At 51.7% G+C, this 9384-nt stretch overlaps 1 long non-coding RNA gene across 1 annotated transcript; it reads left to right on the forward strand.

Moving 5' to 3' along the window:
• The first annotated feature begins 1 nt into the window (after position 1).
• On the forward strand, positions 2-4544 carry LOC113630429 (uncharacterized). The gene is made up of 4 exons (XR_003436962.1): positions 2-301; positions 2371-2485; positions 2899-3027; positions 4316-4544. It is a non-coding gene; the product is annotated as an uncharacterized LOC113630429 (long non-coding RNA).
• Positions 4545-9384: the final 4840 nt, after the last annotated feature.

Below are 9384 nucleotides of genomic sequence, written 5' to 3' on the forward strand. Positions count from 1 at the left end.
CCTCGCAATAACGCAAACGCAGGAGGCGCGCGATTGGCTGCGGCATGCTGCGTCACCAGCCGGCTTTGGGGTCTCGGCTGGGTCGCACGCCCGCCCACTTCCGGGATCTCGAAGAAGTTGAGCTTCGGGGTTGCGGTGGTGGGGCGAGCTGCCCGCGCTCCCGGGACCGAGGCGGGCCTGCAGACCGCCCGCCGCCCCCCAGGACCCGGCTCGTCGACCCCTAAGACCGCCCGCCACCCCCAGGTCCACCTGCCGGAGCAGGCGGTGTGTTCTCTGGGCCGCAGGCGAGGAGAGGGGCCAGGTAGGGAGGTGCCTGGGTGCGCGGCTCTGCAGGGACTGGAGGAGGGGGGAGGGGAGCCGGCTTCTGGGCGCTTGGTCTCGGGCATCGAAACAGGTGTCTAGGTGGTTTCCATCTAACTGAGATGTATGAGTACACATAAAGTTTTAACCTTCTTGGGAGAAATTGTGACTACGGCATGGTGTGGTAGCAATAACAGGTCACCGTTTTGTTCAGGCTCTTGTGTTGCCAATGACAGAAAACCTAATTCGAGGTAGCTTGTATAGTGATACTGCCATGTGAGCGCTGGCTAGGTGCCAGGCTCTGGTGTACGTGCTGTACGTGGACCTTGGGATGGAGAAAGAAAAATGAAAAAAAAGGAGTTGTGACTGATGAAAGGCCAGGCACAGCCAGACAGAAAGGCTGGAGCGGTGTCACTTGGACCTAGTCTCCCTCCCTTCCTCTCTGGTTCTTGCTCTTCTGAGGACGCACTGGGGAAGCCCTCCATGGGTTGACTCCAGAGGGAGAAAAGGCAGAGGCCTCTGATTCACCCTGGATGGCATTATGGAGTCTTGTGTGTAATGAGGGAATGGCATTTGTGGACTGGCTTAGTCTGGAGATGTGGGTTGTTATGGATGATATGTTCGTGTCCCCCCAGAATTCATACCTTGAAACCCTAATCGCCAGTGGGATGGTATTTGGAGACAGGGCCTTTGGGAGGTAATTAGGTCATGAGGGTGGAGCCCTGATGAAGAGCCTTCATAAGAAGAGACACAAAAGACCTCACACCTCTTCCCCTTGTGAGGATACAGTAAGAGGGTGGCTGTCTTCAAGCCAGGAATCAGGCTGTCCCCAGATGCCACCTCTACTGGTGCCTTGATCTTGGACTTTCAGCTTCCAGAATTGTGAGAAGTATTTGTTGTTTAAGCCCCCAGTCTGTGCTATTTTTGTTGTAGCAGCCTGAGCTAAGACCCTTAGCATGAGGGCTCAGCCAGACAGAGGGCGTGGTTCCTCAGAGGAAAATTAGGGTACTGTTAGCAGGAGCATGAGTGGCCACTAGTCTGCAGAAACATTAGTCTCAAAGTCGAGACCACTGGACTCTGTTCTGTGTGTGACACTTTGTAGCCATTTCTTCTCTCTGGCCTTGGTTTCTACTTTAGAAGAAGCGTGAATTCGGAGCTCTCCAAGGTTCTTGCAGTGCTCATGGGCTGTGACAGAGTTCAGTGCCAGTTTTCTTGGATTCAGGGTCTGACCCAGTGGACTCTCTGGGGACCCATGTTCCTCCCCATCGGTCACCCCCACCCCCAGTCCTTCCAGCCTTCGCAGAGCTGACTCTTCAGTTATTGTCAGGAGGTCTGCATTTTTCTGCCCTCACCGCAACAGATTATCCTGATTCCTATTTCTGCTTTTTAATCTTAGCTTTCATTTCCTGTTTATTTTTTTAAAAAAATTATTCATTTTTGGCTGCATTGGGTCTTCGTTGCTGTGCGTGGGCTTTCTCTAGTTGTGGCGAGCGGGGGCTACTCTTCGTTGCGGTGCGTGGGCTTCTCGTTGCGGTGGCTTCTCTTGTTGTGGAGCACGAGCTCTAGGTGCACGGGCTTCAGTAGTTGTGGCTTGCAGGCTTTAGAGCACAGGCTCAGTAGTTGTGGCACGAGGGCTCAGTAGTTGTGGCTCACAGGCTCTAGAGCGCAGGCTCAGTAGTTGTGGCACACGGGCTGAGTTGCTCCGCGGCATGTAGGATCTTCCCAGACCAGGGCTTGAACCCGTGTCCCCTGCATTGGCAGGCGGATTCTTAACCACTGCGCCACCAGGGAAGTCCCCATTTCCTGTTTCTTCTCCATCCTAACGCTGCCACTTCTCTCCTGGGCCAGACACAGTGGGTTCAGGTTCCAGGTCCATCACTTACTATGTGAGCCACTCACCCTCTGAGCCTGTGTCCTCCTCATCAGCAAAATGGGAATAACACCACCACCTGCCTCTCTGGGTCGGAGGGAGGATGAAGTGAGACAGTGCGTGTGGAGCGTTTCCAGCAGTGCTTGGCGCCCGCAGAGCACTCACGCGTTCCTGGTATTATTCTTATCATCTCTGTGTAGCTGGGTTGGTGCACTTGCCATTTGTATCACTGCTTAGTGGAAGTTCCAGAAACACTTTAGAAACAACCCTGGATCCAGCACCCTCCCAAATGATTGATGGAGAGATGCTTTCAAGGTGACGGACGTTACCGTGTATATTCTGGTATTTGGGACAGGGAGGGATGGCTGGACTGGTGCCAGGATGGGCTGGCTAGACTTTCCCAGTGGTTGCCCGTCAGCCACAGGCAAGAGCTCAGGCTCTTCCCAGCAGCCTCCCCGCCGGCTCCACGTTTTGTGGTGCCTCATCCCCCGTGAACCTATAAGCTTGAGCCTTGGCAGAGGTCCCTGTGCGGGCCCTCCCCACTCTGGCAGACCCCTAGGCTTCCCCCACGCAGCTCCCACTATGCCAACGTCCCACCCACCTTCCTTCTGCCACTGTCCATTCTCATTCAGCCTCAAGTCTCAGATCAAAGGTCAAGTCTTACTGAACCCAAGGGAAAGCAGATCTGCGTTATTGCGCCCTCATACTTTGTACTTTCTCCATTCTAGCCCATCACATGTTGTATCGTAATCGTAATCCCATCTGTCTCCCTGACCACACTGTGAGATCTCCAAGGGAGTGCCTTTCTTACTGACATTGGAATTTCCACGGCTTTATCAATGCCTAACACACAATAGGTACTCAATTTTTATTAAAGGAATGAATATCCCTCCCTCGGTCCCCCAGATAATGGGTAAGTCATGCACTGAAAAATGTTGGAAGAGCCCGAAAAAAAGGGGTACAGATTAGCAGAACCGACCGTCACACATCTCAGCCCCTGCGTCTCACCCCCACCTCCACCAGCACTGTGCGTGGCTGTCTTCACCCTCCATGATGCAGGAGGCTCTCCGCCATGTGCCAGATGGAGGTGGCCAGGTTGCTCCTGAACTCTCTGATGGCATATCTCTTTGTTAATCACTGTTTGAAGTTTCCTTTCTCTGTGGAAACTATTATTCACTCGGAGTAAACTCTTACTCACAAGTGGTACACAGTGTTTTCACTTTAATTCTGCTTACAGTCATTCCTCCCTTGTAAAGCCAATCAGTCAGATGTCTGCCGTGAGCCTGGTACCCCTAGGGTGGGACCCTGGGCAGACTGCCTTCTCCAGGTCCCTCCTCACCACTCAGCCGGTGGTGCCCAGCTCCTGGGGTGGCCCAAACGGCACAGGTCCTTCCTTTACACTCTGCTAACGAAATTAATTTCAACACTTTCGTTTTTCCTTTGATACTTACCGTGCTAGATGAAGCAGCTAAAAATGTGCTGTTTCCCCCGTCTCTGGCAAAGGGAAACTTGCAGAAACGGTCTGTAGAAAAATGCAACTCAGAGTTCATGTGCACGTCCAGATACACACATCCAAGTACAGGCGACGACGCCTTGAAGTGAAGAGATGATGTTTTTGTGTCTAAGAGAAAACCTACAAAACCTCTAAAAGCAAACAAAGAGTGAGCGAAACCTGGAAGCCAGTGATAGGCACTGTCCCAGCTGCCTGACCCTCACCCAGTTATGCAAAGTCATGTAAACACAGCCAAGTCAAGCGTTCATTTGACAGACATTTTAGGAGTGCTTACTATGTGGTAGGCTCCGTGCAGGCACTGTTGGGAGTTCAGATTGGTCAAGAGTGCTTTTCACCTGGAGCTGAAAAGGTCCAAGAGGGGAGAGAGAAATACCTTAGAAGGCAGGAAAGACTGTAACCCGTAAGGTTTTTTTTGAGTTGTGTGTATAAAGGCAATTAATTAGGGGTTAAGGAGGAGAAACTGATAAGGTCGGGGGTAAAGTACAAGGGTCAGGAGTAGACCAAAAGAAGACCCAGGGTAATGTGCTTAGCATAAGCTGTGCTCCAGGAAGCAAAATAAAACTTGTACTCATACGTTCAATCCCTAGTGTTTATATACCTGTAGGTCTCTGTATTTATCTGTTATCTGCCAGAAGCGTCTTAGGATCCACCTTCCGCTCGCTTTGTGTGTTACCCTGCGCTACGCCACATGACGGCTACTGGTCGACAGCAGTTTGAGGAGCTTCTAACGGCACTAAACTCGCACCGAACGTTCAAAACCAGACCACCAGGGGCTTCCCTGGTGGCGCAGTGGATAAGAATCCGCCTGCCAATGCAGGCGACACGGGTTCGAGCCCTGGTCCGCGAAGATCCCACATGCCGCGGAACAGCTGAGCCCATGTGCCACAACTACTGAGCCCGTGTGCCACAACTACTGAAGCCCGCGCACCTAGAGCCCGTGCTCTGCAACAAGACAAGCCTGCGCACCGCAATGAAGAGTAGCCCCTGCTCGTCGCAGCTGGAGAAAGCCCGCATGCAGCAACAAAGACCCAACACAGCCAAAAATAAATAAATAAATTTATATTAAAAAAAAACCAGTCGTCCTGTAGACCCATTCAGTGGCAGGGCTGAGACTGATGCCCAGGGCTATGTACATGAATTTTACTGTCCCTTCCATCTTGCTTTGGACCCGGGGGATGGGACAGGTGGTGAACACTGGTCACCAGTGGCAGCATTCTCACCCCCTTGCATGGTTGCTGGTCTCAGATCCCACATGAACAGAGAGCTCACCCTGCCTGGACTGGAGACCACTTGCAGGAAGCTCCTGAGGTCCCCTCACAAGAATAAGTCCCAGCAGCAGTTCTTCAGTTACTTTCAAGCCAATAAATGTGCAGGTGCAGAGAGGAAAAACTCCAGGCTCCTGCTCTAAAGAGCTTGCTGCCTACCCGCCTAAAACACCAGCTGGATCTTAACTGCTACCGTGAATGCCTTTCATGTAAATTCCCGAATTCCTCTTTCTGGTCCCCCATTGTATTTCCAAGTATATGTTTTAGGGGTCAAGTACTCTGTGTGAAACCTCTTTTCCAATTTATGTTTTACAGTTATGGTCACGCCTCTTTCTCCCCAAGTGATAAAGCTCATCTATTAAAGGAAGCTTTAGGAATGCGAGTTTCGGGATTGTTTGACAAGCTACTTCACTGCCTGGTGTAGTTCTTTGGGCATCATGGTAAGTACTTGACAAATACTAGTGAACGGCGAGAGGTGGGGCACCAGGTCGTGGAGAGAGGGGATGAATCTAATTTAGGTATCGAGAGGCTTCCATTAGGTTACCTAAGATAAATGTCTCCTGATCCGAAGGAAGTCAAATTAAGGGAAACTTCATAAAGGAAATTCCTCCAGAAAGTGGAAAGGACCAGCAAGGGGTCAGGAGCAGCATGGGATCCCCAACCAGGGCCTCTGACCACCAGGAAGGCAGGCGAGCTTGCCCTGAACCCACACAAGGAGCCACTTTCATCCCAGGTAGAAAGGAGTCAGTTGGATAACTGTGTATGTGGGCCAGGGGTCTATGAGAGCCCAGACCCCCGTCCGCACTTGACCAAGGACGACCCTCGGGCTCAGGGTGGGAGGTCACATGGTGGGTCCAGAGGCAGCTGGGGTTCACCCTTCAGAGCCTGGCTCCTGACCCCTACACTGCTGCCTCTCTGAGCGGTTTTCTGATTTCTCTGATGGGGCGACAGTTTAGCAGAGGCTGGAATACAGTAAAGGAACGAGGATGTGGCTCACTCAGGGGAGAGGGAAGTGGACAGAGGGAACGTCAAGTGCAAAGGCCCGGGACCAGCAGGCAGGCCAGGTGGCGGGAGACCCGGCACAGGACACCTTGAGGGAGACGGCCTCTGGGTCTGCAGCAAAGCCACAAGCTCATAGTGAAACTCCAAAGGGAACCGTTACTATGATGTGTGCACAAAGGTAGTTGTAACTGCAGAAGATGGGGGAGAGTGGCCCCCGAGATCTCGGCCCCCCATATAGCCCCCTCCCTTGAATGGGGGCAGACCCATGACATCCTTCTAGCTGGCAGAACACTGCAAAGAGGAAGGGATTTTGCAGGTGTAATTAAGGTGCCCAATTAGTTGATTCTGAGTTAATCGAAATGAAGATTATCCTGGTCGAGCTTGGCTTAATTAGGGAAAAGCCCTTTGAAGAGAGACTTGGCTCTTTGAGGCTAGGAAATTTCTCTCCTGCTGGCCTTACAGAAGCAAACAGCCAGGCTGTGAACAGCCTCCGGGGACCAGGGGCAGCCTCTAGATCCCAGGGCAGCCAACAAGAAGCCAGGACCCTCAGTCATCAGCTGCGAGGAAATGAATCCTGTAAGCACCTTGCATGGGCCTGGCAGCGGATTCTCGTCACTGAGACCTCCAGGTAAGAATGCAGCCCGGTCGACCCCTTGATAGCAGCCTTGTGAGACCCTGAGCAGAAGACCAGCTAAGCTGAGCCCAGACTCCTGTTCCATGGAGACTGTGAGATAATTAGTGGGCATTGTTTTCAGCTGCTAAACCTGTGGTCCTCTCTTGTGTAGCACAGAAAACTAATACATTGGGCGGCTGCTAATGTATAGGTATGCTGTCCACCCCCCGCCCTGCCCCGATTATAGTGATGCTGTGCATTTGTTTCTGTCTGTGTGAGTAGAAACCGGTAAATGCATGGACCAAGGGACAAAGCTAGTGGCTCCCAAAAAGCAGGAAGTGTCCACACTGGTGGTCGCTCATGAGAGCCAGGAGGGGTCTGCCCCAGCACTCACACATGGAAGCCAGGTAACGGGCAGGCTCAGCAGGGTGTTCCCAGGTCCTGCACTCCCCAGGTGTCCTGAAGAGAAAACTTAACCACGAAGATTCAACCCTTCATTTCTGGGCGATGGAATTTCTAGATGGCCCTGCTAATTTTAATGCAATACTAATAAGACACACATAACTCTTTAATAATGCTAACAGATAAGTCACCAATTCATAATGACAGGACCAGGTTAGTTGATCAGAAAAACCCAAAGATGGATTACATAATCCTGTATTACCAAGCAAGACTCTACAAATGCATCGTTTTAGGGGAAACACGGGGCGGCAAGGAATTAAAACCTATGCGAAGGGTTTGAGCTTTCAAATCTGATCGATGTAGCAAATGGCATTTACTTATAAACAGCAACTTTCAACTGATGGCCTTGGGAAGAACCATCTAGATCCAGCCCTATCCAGGAATTACTCCATCTATAACCAAAATGCCTTAACGTTTCGGCTGATTAGAGATGGTATTCTTCTTCCCTGGGGCCGTCAATCCTGGAAGAATATCAAAGTAAAGATAGCTGTAACCCGAAAAAGGTATTTGAAAAAAAAATAAAGGAAATAACGAAGATGTTAGTTAAACCCATGATGTTGATATTTGGAGTAAGAAATTGGTTTTGTAGTCATCGCGTTAATATAAGCTTTATTTGCTGTCTGAGGTGTTTGCAATATTCGAAAGAATCAACCATGCCATACTTATAACTGCAGGTTACATTGTTTAAGAGAATTACTTTAATGTATTTGTAATCGTTGTTTAGATGTGCAAAACGAAAGATGTGTAAAATTTGGTTCACTGGACATGAGAGTTACATTGAGCAGTAAACAAAGTGCAGGGATGCTCCTGGGACAATTGGGAACCCCAGCAGCAAGTGAAAGGGGTCTGGGTATGGAATCCCAACTGGGGGACCTGGCCTTCCGACAAGAGGGACATATATCGATCAGACAGAGGACAGAGATCATGGGTATCTCAGAGGAGGAGCAAAGATCCCCAAGTGGAAAAAACAAATTACAGAACAAGACAGAACATGTCCCCACGTGGGGAAAAGGCAACCCTAGTCTATTACATATGCATGTACCTGACAGGAAAGATGACAAGATCCACCCCACACCATCCACCAGGATTGCTGGGTGGGGGGCAGCAGGGGGACGGTCAGATCCCACTGAATGTCAGTGCCTGATGTGCCACCGCCCTGTGCAGGGGCCCCAGGCAGCAACCGGTGCTCAGAGGCAGTAACCACACTTAGCTGATGGCCGCTCACTTGGTGCCGCATGCCGTGTCCTGGACCTCTCACAAAGGTCGGGTGAGTACGTGCTATTAATGCCTCATTTTACAGCAGAGGAAACTGAGTCACGAGTGGGCTCCTCCTTAGCAGGCTAAGGAGACGGAGTGGCGGACCCCAGACGGCCCGGCCTCCTGGCTCTCAGGCATGGTGTGAGGGGCGCCTGGAGAGATGGGAGGCCTGCAGGTGACAGAGGCCAGGACCCGCAGCCCTGAGATGGAAAAGCAGGCTGTGTCACCTTTAAAAGAAAGACCACACGATTACACCTCCAACAGGCTACAGGTAGGAAGACAGGAAGAGACCTGTTTTCACTAAAGGCCACTCCTCCTAAATGAAAGGGATATGGGTTACGTAGTGGGTAGCGCCAAAGACCAAAACTTACGCTACAGCACCCAGCTCTGCTTGCTGTAAGGATGTGAACTGCAGGTAACAGCTCGGTTTGCCAACGGGTTCCTTGGGCAAGGCGGTTCGTGGTAAGCATCTGGGAACCCTCCCACACAGCACACCTGTTACCGCTTTCCACCTGCAGCAGCTGAAAGTACGGGCAGCCCAGGGAGCACAGGACATGCCCTGAACAGAGTGCACGCCTCCGGGGTCCTCCCACCAGCTCCCCGCACAGACCCCGGGTACCCGCTCCTCCTGGCGGAGGTGCACGACACCACTCCCCTTTCCTTGGGTCTTTGTCAAAACTGCAGAAGGAACTTGTCCACAGAAAGTAAAGGGAGGAACCCGTGAAAGCAGACGAATGAACAGTGGCCCCATCTGAGGGGGGCCTGGCTCCTGGAATTTCAGGGGTTATTCGTGTCAACATTCCCCACCCCTCCAGTCCCTGCTGCACTTTCTAGGGACACAGGAAAAACCCTGACGCTGGGCCTTTGTCTTTGGTGCCGGTCACATTTTGTCACCTGAGTGGCTCTCCCGCCCCTACAGACCATAAGTCATGGTTTTCATCAAGGATCCCCTGGGCAGTGCTCTTAAACGGGCTTCTCACCGAACCCTCCCAGCTCCCAGAGGTGAAATCTGGTTGGCGGCACCTCGAGCCTCTTCCCAGTGGCGGGGCTCCAGGCTCAGAACCCGAGAATCTTGGATTGTGAGCCAGTATTCTGTCCCCCC

This window comes from Aethalodelphis obliquidens, unplaced genomic scaffold (assembly GCF_003676395.1).
Source record: "Aethalodelphis obliquidens isolate GAN/ISIS:26980383/991018 unplaced genomic scaffold, ASM367639v1 scaffold30, whole genome shotgun sequence".
Classification (NCBI taxonomy): domain Eukaryota; kingdom Metazoa; phylum Chordata; class Mammalia; order Artiodactyla; family Delphinidae; genus Aethalodelphis; species Aethalodelphis obliquidens.